Source organism: Typopeltis vanoorti, chromosome 24 (genome assembly GCF_054136105.1).
Source record: "Typopeltis vanoorti isolate ZY-2024b chromosome 24, IOZ_Tvanoo_1.0, whole genome shotgun sequence".
NCBI lineage: Eukaryota > Metazoa > Arthropoda > Arachnida > Uropygi > Thelyphonidae > Typopeltis > Typopeltis vanoorti.
In genome coordinates this window covers 63,029,172-63,043,209 of record NC_143572.1, presented here as the reverse complement: position 1 = coordinate 63,043,209, position 14,038 = coordinate 63,029,172, and the positions used below count along the sequence as shown (strand labels likewise).

At 34.5% G+C, this 14,038-nt stretch overlaps 1 protein-coding gene across 1 annotated transcript in view; it reads left to right on the top strand.

Moving 5' to 3' along the window:
- ND-B8 (NADH dehydrogenase (ubiquinone) B8 subunit) overlaps window positions 1–14,038 on the top strand; it is a 158,774-nt gene that overhangs the window by 121,763 nt on the left and 22,973 nt on the right. The window lies entirely within an intron of this gene.

Here is a 14,038-nt window from a genome sequence, read left to right as displayed (position 1 = left end):
ACAACCTCTATTTGGCCTGAATCCAGCTTGTTCTTCCCCAAGTTTCTCTTCGACAATCCTTCTCAACCGTTTTTCAAGTATACTGGCATAAATCTTACCAGGAACATTCGAGTAGAGAAATACCTTCACATTCAGTTTTATTTTCATTTTTAGATATGGGTACTATGAGAGCTATACTCCAATCATCTGGAATTTGTCCTTCTGTCCAGGCATTCTGAACTATGCAGTGCAGCCACTGTAAGACTTTTATACCTCCATACTTGAGCATTTCTGGTCGAATATCATCTACTCCAGCTGCCTTTCCAGATTTCAGGCTTTTGATGGCTTTTTCTACTTCAAGTATGAATATGCATTCATGATTGCATGCCTGATCAGTGATTTTTTTTTGCCATTGTGCTGTCACTGATTATTTCATTTAGCAATTTTTCGAAGTAATTACTCCATATACTTCAAGGATATCTTTTTCTCTAGTTTTTTTGTCAACTTTATCATCTCTGATTCCTTCTACAGCACTCTTTCCTCCATTTCTGAGCTTCAACAACCTCCAGAAAATCTAGCCACCTTCTTGATATTTATTTTCTAACCAATGTTTTTCAATTACTTTTGTTTAGCTAGTTTTACACAGTGTTTAGCATTCTTGCATTTGTCTCTGTATTCTCTAAGAGCATAAGCTGATTTATTTTCCAGGAATTTTTGATATGCTTTCTTCTTTTCCTTCACTGCCTCTTTAACTTCCTGTGTCCACCATGGGGTTCTGATTTTTCTATCCTTGCAGACAACCTCACCACATGCCTCTCTGAATCAATCAATGTCAATCAACTGGAAGAAAGTATCTTTCAGAAACATAACTTGCTTTTCCTACATCACAATTTATTGTGACTTCATTTTGATTACTAAATCCATAATCATTCTCTTTGTTTAACAATTTAAAATTGAAACACCATTGAATTTTTATTTTGTTACTAAAGGAATTAAGAACAAGGTTTATTTTTCTCATTTTTATGTTATATTTTTTCTTTTAATAATTGTTTCTTGCAAAATATTCCTTAAATTTAAAGAATGCGAAATTTTATTTTTGCATTTTCATCTTGTTTTGTTAAGTGAACTATTATCAGGCATATTTTTTAATCTTTCATCTGTCTTTTATAAAATCAGTTTTTAATAAATTTAAAAATGAAAAATTTAGTTTTTTGGCTGAATTGCAAACTGTATATATGTCATTTATTTATTTGGCCAAATCATGCTTTGGTGCAAAGCATGATTTGCACCAAATTTGGCAATTACAGGGTCTACCAAGCTGATAATTATTGCACTCAGGAGGCATCTTTGAATTCCATGGCCTAAGTAACTGCAAGCAAAGGATATTAGTAATGCCTTCCATTTACAAATTAATACCATAGAATCAGAATGATGCTGCCACATTACCCTGTTTTAGTGTTTGGCTTACTACCTCTTGAATTTTCTTTATGGTGGTTTGAATGTTCCCCAAACATAGGTAGACAGCTAAAAAAACAATTTTCTCAAGGAAACTACATTATGTAAAGGATATTATATATTCATTTATTTATTGTGGCCAGATTCGAGATTTCCAGTTAGCTTATGAGAATATAACCTTCATGGAATGCTAGCAGATTGTACATAGTCTGTATTGTACATAGAATTTAATATTTATGTATGTAAATTTAAGGAGGCCAGTGAGATGATGTCTAATCGATCTAGTGTAATAAAAACCAAGGCCCTATATTAAATCAGCTCTGGGCAGCATATATAAGAGATCTACATATTGATAAATTAGACTATGAGATGAAGTATACTATATCCTGTGACAGTAATCCATGCTCATGATATCTCATTCCTACATTCAAATCTATCACTTGTTGAATGAAAAATATGATGGTTTGTTATTTAGAAATCTCCTTGTTTGTGTGTGTTTCTTGTATCAATCTGAAGAAGTACACAATAGTGATCTATGAAACTACTATAACAATTTAATAAATAAAAGACATTTTTACTTGATTTTTTGCCAGCATTAATTAAAAAAATTATCTACTACAAGCCACAAGAATATAAACTCCAAGAAATTTTATTCCTGTTTTAATCTTATAAGTGTAAGCAAGAAATATCATCATAATTAGTCTGCTTGTATACAGAGGCGGTTGACTTCACATTAGTAGTTGCCTTGATATCCCATAATACAAAAACATTATAGGAAATGTCACTACCCAGACTGGTTTTGACCTTTATTGAAATCTTGCCAATAAGAGCTAGACCTAAGACGGTACCAAGGTTAAATTAATGTAGAAGTCATGGCCTTATTAAATACTCTGGATGAAAGTGAGTTGTGAAAAGCTTTTCCACTTGGCTACAGTGTCTATTATATTTGAAAAAGTGGAAATTAAAGTGTGAGAATTAGAGGAATTTCCCTATTGAGTGTTCACATAAGATTATATGTGAACACAAATTTGGAAGAACAGTCTGGGTTCCCAAAATAGGAATTGTTAGGATCATTTAAACCACTACAGTTATATGGAGTAAATGGGACATCATACGAAGTAATACATAGCTTATGTTTAAGCTGTAAGTCCAGTTAGAATTGAAAAAGGTACAGGAAGATGGTTTAATGTAAAATATATGTACAACAAGGGCATACCCTATCTGCAATATTACTTCACATCTCTTCACATTTATATTTCTAAATAAATGCAGTATAAGTCTTCATTATTTCTAACTATAAATTGAATAACTAACAAATTTGGCATGCAAATTAACAAGATAAAGAGAAAACTCTGAAAATTGGTATGTAGAACATCTGTCTACATTCTCAGTGAAAAATCTATAAAACGATATAATCTGTAATACCATATATGTCGGCATATAAGACTACTCTCAAATACTACAGAAAACCCCTCGAAATCATGGGTCGTCTTATATGGCGAGTATAAAAAGGGAAGCTTAATTTCTTGGATGAACATTTAGGTAGTTACAATACATTGTTATATATGAAAATAGGCAGTGTTTAAACAAATCAGATTAATTTTTTGTTACATAAATTTATTTAAAATATTACAACAGATGTAAGTCTTAAAAAACAAATAATAATTATTAACCTCAATTTTCATGTTAATATTCATCTGTTGAAATGTTCAGATTCATTGTTCGAATGATTGTCATATGGATCCCAGTTCGAATCCGGTGAATTGATTTCGTTTTCGTCATCAGTGTCCCACAACAGATCATTTTCTGTACCATCCATAAAATTAGGGATACCACACTTTTTAAATGATTTTATTACAGTCTCTACTTTTACTTTATTCCATGCTTTGATCACAAAATTGCACACCATATCAAGTGATGCAGTGCACATAGATCCACTGTTTGTAAATGATTTTTCACCACCCAACATCCAATTATTCCACTCTTCTCGCATGTGATCTTTAAATGGTTTGTTCAGACATCTAGTCCGAACAAACCATTATAGATTAATGGTTTGCTCAGACTAGAGCAAACTCAGAATAGGTTGCAATATAGAAGTTAAACCACCTGGTATGACAGTAATTTTTGTGTTATTTTTTTCTAGAAGACTTTTAGTATTCTCAGTTAAATGACTATGAAACATATCCCATACTAATAAACTGTGTTTCTTCATTATACTGCCTGGTCACGTGTTCCACACATTATCTATCCATCATTTCACACCATTTTTGCCCATCCATCCTTTTCGTGAAAATGTACAAAAACACCTGAAGGAAATTTTATTTTAGGTTTAGTTTTACGTTTGAAGATGATTATTGATTTTAACTTGGTTCCATCAGCCAAACATGACATGAAAAAACAAGGTTTACAACTGTAAACCTTGTTTTTTTCATGACCTGTACTTCGAACTAGCACACTCTTACTGCCTTTAGATTCCACTGTTTTATTGCTTATCATATCAAAGCTCATAGGAGTTTCATCCATATTTTCAATATTTGACAATAGAAATTTATGTTCTTGTCTCAACTGAATAATAAATTTATGGAAACTGGTAAGTTTGTGGTCAAGATCTGCTGGTAGTTTTTGAGCAATTTTCGTTTTTTGTCGTATTACCAGATTTTGTCTGTTCATAAAATGATTACACCATCTTGAAGTAGCTTGAAATTCTATACATTCATCCAGATTCAATCTTGACCATTTTAGTGCATATTCTCTAATCATATTTCTTGTAACAAGATAACCATTCTGCCTTTGTTCGAATAGCAATGGGATTTTCCAGTTGCAGCCATCGGATGATCCCCTTTCTCATCGCAGATATTTTCTTTGGCAATTTTTTTAAAATATCTTCTTTCCTCCTCCATTCTCTTACCATCTTTTTGGTTATGTCAAACTTTCTTGCAGCAGCACAGTTATTAGTTTGCTTTGCCATTTCAATTACCCTTATTTTAAGTCAAGCTTCATTCTTTCTTCATTTTGTTGCTGGTTCCATGATTTTAAATGATAACGATTTTAATAATCCTAAAATTTAAAAAAAATTCCAAATTAATAATTAAAATTGGGGCTAATCACTTTTAATTAGGGTAATTCGCATAAATACTAAATCTATACTATGGAAAATAAATAATGGATATGCATAGATATAAAAATTAACTGATATAACAACAATACCTAACATTGCATGAATACAAGAAAGAAGAAATTTGAGGGGGTCGTCTTATACAACCGACATAAGCTTAAAACCTAAAAATAGCCTAAAATTTAGGCCTCGTCTTATATGCCGACATATATATATTCTACTAATATCCTATCATATAAATATATTAGTAGAATAAGCAAAGCTGTTATGGTGGGGAGCCAGTTGAATGGAACGAGAGAAATTAGCCAAATAAACTAGTGATATATATGAATTTGCAAATCAATTTTTACTTATGGATGTGAGAATTGGTTTAGATATAAAACAGTTGATCAAACACAAATGAACACAGATATTATAGTTCCTAGAAAAATTAGGGTAGTGCAAACCATCATAGCTAAGATCATGTTAAAAATGAAGACATTAAAAAGGAACTTGACATTGTTAGCATTCGGGAATATGTAATGATTAGAGCTAATTGTGATGGTATTTTCACACAAACAGAATGACAGAAGGTTAGCAGAAAGAAGTGGTTGATGGCAGGAAAGATCTCAAAGAACAGCCTCGAGGTGAATCAATGCAAGTTGGTGATGCCTTAAAAGACAAACCTGAAACATGATAGCATTGATGACCTGACAAATAACAGGTTAATTTGGAAACTAGTAATAATGCAACCTTAATTATCTAATAATTATTTCTGCATAATTATGTTATCATAACATCCTATACATTCCTGGATACATATCAGATACATATTGAGGATACATATTTTGTCACTGCATACATAATATTTATATATATATTAGCTGACTAGTGGCTCTTGGATTCTCTTTCAAAATCCGGAAAACATATATGCATGTCTGGCTGCCATCCTTCTTGGCTAAGGTTAGTGTATCTGCTCTGTAACCTACATGATGTCAGTTCAAATCTCATTGTGGACATGGAAGTTTGTGATTGTCTTTAGGTAGTAGATGAATTTCATTTTCTGGTGTGAAACTGCTACCCTGCTTATTTGGAGGCCTGAAAGGGCTTGAAAAAGTCTGGTCTTTAGAGCAGTTTCTGTACCAGGTAAAACAAATATAAAAATTAGTAATCCATAGTCCACCCACAGTACTAATGCACTATAGGCTTACAACATTTTATAGCCGGCAGTTACATAAAAAAAAAAAAAAAGAGGTTTTTATATGTGGAATTTACAACAGGGGTTCTCAACCTTTTCCAGTGGCATACCACTATTTAATTCAGGATATTAGATGTACCAGTAAGCAAATTTATTCTGGAAAAGCATGATTTGTTGGTCTCAGGGGCAAAATAAGCATTTCTCTACAATACTAGTGATTTATTTAGTTATTTATTATTTTATTCAGATATTTATTGTAGAAACAGATACTCTGTAAATCTATTCAATGGATTGTTCTGTAAAACTGATTATTATTTCAATTTTTAAAAATTAAAATAATAATGAGTGAATACATAAACAAATTTTGACAAACACATATTCCTGATAATGGTATACTCCAGTTCTCAAACTTACAATCAGTACAAACTATAAATGTAACATATTTTTAATTACAGAACTCACATTCTTGTTTCAGGTGAAGGTTGTGCTTGTTTTGCTAAGCACAGCTTCTTAATGTCTGGTTTCAATTGACTTAATTTGAGTCTTAAATCGGGTTCAACATTCAACTTATTCCTGTACTTGTTTTTGATATAAACGAGAGAAGAAATCCCACATTTACAAAGGTAAGTAGTTGCAAACACCAACAGAAATTTTACAGCTTTTTCTGAGATCATTGGATATTCAATTTTTCTTGCCAACCAGAAGTCTGGTAAATCCATCCTCTTGGTCGTTTGCCTGAGACTTCCGTCGTAGAGCTTGATCAGGTCATCTTTCTTGGAATTGTGTGTTCTTGCTAGTAAATTTCTATGCCTGTGTGATATCAAAAGCCTCAAGCAACATTTTCACAGCGTTTCTTCCAGTGGAGCATCTAGATTTAAGCCTGTAGCTGTGTGGAAGATGTCTTCATTTATGGGTGAATCACTGTTCTCAATAAATTTATGCCTAGAGTCATTTACCTCCATAATGAAGTAGCAATATTACTAGGCGTTGGTAGCCAGTAAGTTGGTGTTGATTATTATTATCCTAAAACCCCAGTGAGAAAGACTCATCTAGGAAGTCCCTTTATCATACACAGCTCATCATACCATGCCTTAAACACATTCAAATTCTCTGCAGACACCACAATCTCAGGGAAGGCATTCCAATCATTCACCACTCTGCATACAAAAAACCTGCTTCTCACTCCCTTTGTTCCCACCTTTATACAGTTCCCAAGGATGATCTCTTGTTCTCCCCCTGATCTCCCACCATTTTATTAAAAACCTCTTTAGCATCAATCCTATAACAATCCATTAATAACTTGCACGTCTCTATCATATCACCTCTCTTCCTATCCACTAGACACTGTAAATTGCATCTCAACCTTTCCTTATATTCAACATTCCAGAGAATCAGAAACTAGCTTAGTTTGTGTGTCCTAATCAAGGCCTTATACAATGGAACAAGAATCTCCTTACTTCTACAAGTCAGTGTCCTCTACATCATTCCCAGAATTTGTTGTGTTGTTCTCACAATTTTAGCAATGTGTCCTCTAAATTTTAGATACTTATCCACCATCACCCCAAGATCTCTTATTTCCTCCACCTCCAACAATATATTCCCACCAAACATAAATTCTACATCCAGTCTTTGTTTTCCAAATTTTAAAACCTTACATTTTGTAACATTGAACTGGTATCCCCCACTCCTGTGTCCATTCACTCAATTCATTCAAGTCTTTTTGTAAGGTCACATCTGTTCTACTCCTCATAGTTCGTCCCAACTTTGCATCATCTGCAAACAACTGAATATCCCCATCCAAATCTTCCCCAATATTATTAACATACAGGTTAAATAGCAATAGCCCTAAAATAGACTCCTGAAGCACACCACTAGAGATTTTCCATCTTCTGGGATATTGCTCCCCCATACTCAACTTGCTGATACCTATCAGATAGCCAATCTGATCCAATGTACTAGTCTAATATTCAGATCCATCTATTCTAGTTTGACTATCAACTTATCATGTGGTAATCTATCAAAAGCCTTTGCAAGTATACTACTGTGTATCCATCCCTTTGCCCAATGAAGCCATCATGTTATTGTAATAAGTAAATAGATTACTAAAACATGACCTCTCTTTAGTAAATTCATGCTGTTCTATCAAAGATAATACCATTGTTCTGGATCCTGGTTCTCACCAGCCTCTTCAACACTTTAACCACAACAACTGACACACTGATAGGCCTATAATTTGATGCTTGAGTTCTGTCACCTCCCTTATGAAGCAACACAATCTTGCCTTCCTTATCTTATTGTTCCAGAGATATCTCTTGACTTGGTTGAGATGAGCACCAACCAGTATAGGATGAACACTATTAAACCACTGGAGCAGAGTATTCTTCTGTTCATGATGTTCTATCATCTGCGCCCCATAAAGAGCCTAGTAGTTTCTATAAAATGTTATTGCAAGTTATAATTTACCAGCAATCTTTGTCAAGTGATCATTGAAAGTCAAGGATTTGTCTCAAATTACTCTGACACTTTGGGGTTTATTATATTTTGTCATGCTGTTTCTAAAATAGACTTTAGGATAGTTACATTGCCTGTTATTTAAATAGGAAGCAATGATTTCAGTTTCATTTTTTTTCTTTAAATTCAGATTTGGTCATAATCACCACTGTTTAAAATAGTTATCAAAATTTCATAAGTCTTCTGTTAGTGTATTCTCAACTTTAAGTGTTCTAGGAATCTCAGGAATCAACCCTCTCTTCAAAAAGTGTTAATATTTTAATATATTGAAAACATCTGGAACTATCAAGAGTAGCATAAAAGTAGCAGCAGAAAACTCAGTTGGTATTTATAGTAAAAGATCGTGAATGAACCAATAAAATAATCAGACAGGGAAAAAAAAAATTGTATAAATGGATTGAAGAAATCCAGTACTGAGTTTCCTTTAAATAACCAAAGGAAATGCTTCTGTGAAATTAAAAAAAAAAAAAAAAAAAATATCAGGTCCACATATGAAAAATAACAACCTAGAATAACAATAGACAAACACTAGCTACTACAGGTGAAATAGCAAGCAGATGGAGAGTGCTTTAACCAACAACTAAATTGCAATGAATCTGCAGAGACCTTTGAAAACTCGTCATTTCTTTCACCTGGAAATATTTAAATCTTCATCTGAAGTAGAAGAGAAAGGAAGTAGCTAAGAAACAACAAAACACCAGGTATAGATGGAATAGTAGCCAATAGTAGCCCTTTTGGGAGTATTAAATGAACTTGGATTACTTCATCGGATAATAAATTTAATCAAAATATGCACCACTAACAGTCAAAAAAGTAGTATTCGGCTAATGGAATCAGATCCTATGGCTCTTAAGACAGAACTGTAGCTTGGTGCCGCATCACCCATCCTATTTAATTCAGATTCAGAAAATGTATTAGAGAAACTGTAAAAGGTAACACAAGTAGAGTAATAATATTAGAATATGCAGATGATGTCTGCCTGGATATGTTAATAAGTCAAGAAGGCATTAGAATAATATTCAGAAAACTCAAAACATCTGCTGAAAACTTGTATTACAAATCGACTAGGGTGAAACCAAATACAGGCATCCCCCGACTTATGTCCATTCGAAGATACATCTGTGATCCCATAAGGGAATAACATTTTTGACTATACTTTTGAACAAGATGCAAGTAAGCGTAAGGTTAAAAGATTTTTATTTAGCAACAATCCAGTGGCAACAGCGCATTCAGCAGCAACCTCCCTCGGCAGTTGACACTTGGCTTCAACAATTCCTCTGTTGATTTTGTGTTTGAAAAATATGTTGTGTATTTATCATTACATATTTTGTGATATTTTGTGCAACATGGCCCCTACATGCCCAATTAAAAAACCTAGTGAAGAATCACAGAAAAAGAGACCAGCAATTGATCTTGAAACGAAGTTGCAACTTTAACGGTAGTGATGAAGCAACGACAAGGTCCTATCTGTGATTGGAAAAGCTACTTCCATCATGCATAGAGGACCTGAACCAAGAGCCCATTCCTCTTAGCATTATGACCATAACTGCTAAAGCACTAGGTCTCTTCAACATGTTGAAAGAGAAAGCAGGGCCCAATTGCGACTACGAATTCAACGCTTCCTTCGGTTGGTTCATGAGATTCAAGTAGCGTTTTGCACTGCATAATGTAAAAATGTATGGTGAATCTGCAAGTTCTGATGAGAAGCCTGCCAAGGAGTTTGTGGAGAAATTGGATAAAATTATTTGCCACAGCAAATATTTAATATGGTTGAGACCTTGTTTTGGATTAAAAAAAAATATCTGGGTGTTCATCCATCGAAAGCTAAAATGTATGCCTGGTTTCAAAGCTCTTAAAGACCGTGTTACGATTCTTTTAGGGGTAATGTGGCTGGATATAAACTGAAACCATTTGTGATATGGTGCAGTGAGAATCCACGAGCCTTCAAAAACATTAGGAAGCATACTGAAATACAGTTCATTAGCAGAGATATAAGAAGCTGTGGATGGTCAAAAATTGTTTGTGAATGCCTTAATCAACTGTAAAAAGAAGTGAATGGAAAGCTATTGTGTGAAAGAAAATGTAGAATTTTAAATGTTATTAATTGTAGATAATGCTCCAGATCATCTGTCTTATATCGGTGATTTTCACCCAATTCAAGGTCATGTTTCTCTCTCCAGGCACTACTTCATTGATCCAACTGGTGGATTAGAGTTCTTGCAGTGTTTAAGACTTATCTATGGAGAACTTTTTCACAAGCCATTTCTGCTATTGAAGGAAATGACCAGACTCTCGTAGTTCTGGAAAGCATTCAATATTTATCATGCTATTAAAAATATTGCTGTAGTTAGGGACAAATTGAACTCTCGATCTGTGAGTGGCATATGGAAAAAGACATTAAAAAGGTTTGAACACGATTTTGGAAGTTTTGAAAAAAATAAAGACCTTTGTAAATTGAGTGAAGAAATAGCGGGCCTAGCAAACAATCTGAATCTCGAAGTGAATGATGACGACTTACTTCAACTCATAGAAAGTGCCCCTGAGGAGTTCACCAATGAAGAATTGGTCAAACTGGAGGAACAATGTGTTGCAGAAAAGGAAGAGGAAAAAGAGAAACAAAAAGAGGTAGTTAAACAAATTCACAGTGAATAGTCTTGCAGAAATGTTCTTTGCTGTTAGCGATGTTCTCAAAAGGGTTGAAGACATGGACTTCAGTGTTGAATGCTACTTATTAGTAGAAAGAAAAGTACATGATGCGTTTGCTTGATGTAAACAAATTTATGGTGAAAAGAAAAAAAGAAGAATAAGCAAAGCACATTGGAAATTTTCATCAAAAAAAAAAAAAAAAAGGTACACTAGAAGAGCCACAGCCTGGTCCTTCACATAGGGAAGGTAATGAAGATGTGATTGTGGAGAAAGATTTGGGTGATTATTCTTCTGTTTTATAGTGTATTGACTTATGTCCTTCCATATGGAACGGAACCTGGACATTAGTTGAGGGATGACTGTATTTAAAAGCATGTAAAAATGACATCCAAGAGGGAAATGACCAATTCACTGTTATAACCAGAAATGACACTTCCTTCAAATATGTTGAAATGTTTTTTGAAGTTTCCATCCACAAAAGGTTTTTTTTTTTTTGTTGTAAACCTATAGCACTATGGGTGTGCTAGGAATTTTTGTCTGTTGTTATTAAGTTTATTAAAATGATTATTATTATTAACATCCGACCTCCATGGAGTAGTCAGAGACTCGTTTATTTATTTTTTATGTACATGCCAGCCCGGTTTTCCAAATGGTTAGCGCACCCTCTCTCCAACCAACAGGTCGTGGGTTCAGATCCCGCCATGGGCGTGGATGCTTGTGATTGTCTTTAGGTGGGAGATGAACTTCATTGCCCAATGTGTGTCCACCTCCCCGCTTATTGGAGGCCTGAAATGGCTTGAAAAAGTTCCATGTTTGGTCTCTTATAGCAGGCTTTCCGGACTATGTATAAAAAAATAAAATAAAAATTCTTATTCCACTCAAGGTACAAAATGTACTATAGGTTTATAATAACCTTTCGTGGGTGGGAACCACACATAAAAAGAAGAATCCAGAAACTTCTCTAAAGACCAAACATGAAACTTTTTCAAGCCACTTTAGGCCTCCAATAAGTAGGGCAGTGGTCTTATGCTGGGCAGTGAAGTTCATATCCCATTTAAAGATTATCACAAGTGTCCATGGTAGGATTCAAACCCCCACAGTCTGTTAGTGAACAGATTATTCAAGATAATAAAATTAGTACAGAAATACAAGCTAGAATATATGCCTCCAATTGATCTTATCATTTGTTATATCATTTATTATTTTCCAAAATTGAGTTAAAATTGAAATATACAAGACAATCATGAGATCTATTATTTTATATGAACAGAAATCTGAGACAATGCAAAAGTTTTGCATATCTTTGAAATTAAAATCCTTAGAAAAGGCTTTGAAGCAGTAACAGATAATACAACAGGTGAATGGAGAAGACAATCAAGAACCGATGAAATTAGAGCTTCTAAATGGAGAAAGAATGGTTTGGGAGAGAACGAATAAACAAGCAAACTGGAGGAAGACCAAGCAATGTTGGGAGGATATCTTAAATGATTCACTGAGAGGAACACTGCATTGGATTGGAAGAGCTCAAGACAGAAAAGAGTAGAAGAGTAGAGTACTTGTGGTAGAGAACCTTAGAGGTTCAGTAAATTGAAAGAGAAGAAAAGTATCTCGCTATACTATAAAAACTCAAATAGACAAGCTTAGGTGTTGAAAGTTATTCATAACTTATTTTTAATGGTATTTACAACACCAAACGAGCTATTTTATAAAAAACATGTTTATTAACTAGCTTATATTTTGCTGAATTTCAAATGGGCATCTTCAGAGCACAACACAGCACATATACGTGACAGCAAGTAAGTGAAACAGTACAAATTGTGATAACGTACTAAAGATCTAAATTCCTAATTTGGTGCCATCTAATGCAATTGTGCTCCCTGAACAGTCTCCTAAATTTTTTGGCAAATTAATGCAACTATATTTGTTCAGGTTAGGAAAATTCTTCATAGCCATGGCTGATTCAAAAAATAATCTTTCCAATCTGTAACAGCTTCTAAATAACCCATTAGTTTTCTTCCATCTAATCCTGTATGAATGGATGTCCAAAGCATGATCTGCCAGTCCTGACTTGCCATAATAATAATAATTATTATTCAGGCTTCCATGGAGTCAAGAGACTCATCGTGGGAGATCCTTCTTAGGAAACACAAAGTCTATCATACCACTCCTTGAATTCATTGACCGTTCTTGCTCTCACCACTCTCAGGCAAAGCATTCCACAGTTCAACCACTCTTCACGAAAAGAAACCACTCCTCACCCTCTTGCTCACAGCCTCCTTTCATAACTTCCAGGGATGGCCTCTTGTCATTGCTCCTTCCCAATGTCCACCCTGTAACTGCCTCTCAACAGTTTAAGTGTCTCGATCATATCACCTCTCCATCTATCCACCAAACTCTGCAGTCCACATTCCCTCAGCCAATCCTCATAACTGATATTGTACAGTCCCGAAACCATCTTTGTTATCTGTATCTGTACCCTTTCCACAGTTAATTTGTCCCCCTTCAAATCTTGCAGACCAAATTTGAGAACAATAGTCCAAGTGTAGTCTTATCAGGTTCTTATACAATGGAATGATAACTCTTTATCTCTCCAAGTCAGTGTCCTTCTCAGTATTGCAGCAATCCTCTGGGTTACCTTCACTACCTTTGCAATATGCTCCCTGAATTTCCATTTTTCTATCAATTATCACCCCCAGATTTCTTGCCTTCCCTACTTGCTCCAGTACAGCCTCTCCAATCGAGTATGCAGCCTCCCATCGATGGATCCCAAACTTCAAGACTTTACATTTTGCTGCATTAAACCGACACCCCCATTCATTTGTTTCCCATCTGTCTAGTTTATTCAAATCCTCTCCCATAATATATCTCCCATAATGCAAATCACATATCCTTGCAGACATGTATAATACTATGCATTAAGGGAAGGGCCACTACCCAGACTGGTTTCAACCTTTATTGAGGTTTTGTCCTGAAGATACTTCAGGTGCAAACTTTGTTTGCTTACACTTGGATAAAGGATTAAACTAATTTTATTATAAAACCTCTTGCAGGGCTGCCACATTTGCACTATTACTGATAACCCTTCCCAGCTTCACATCATCCGCAAACAACTGAACGTCCCCTTGCACTCCATTGACAATGTCATTAATATAAAG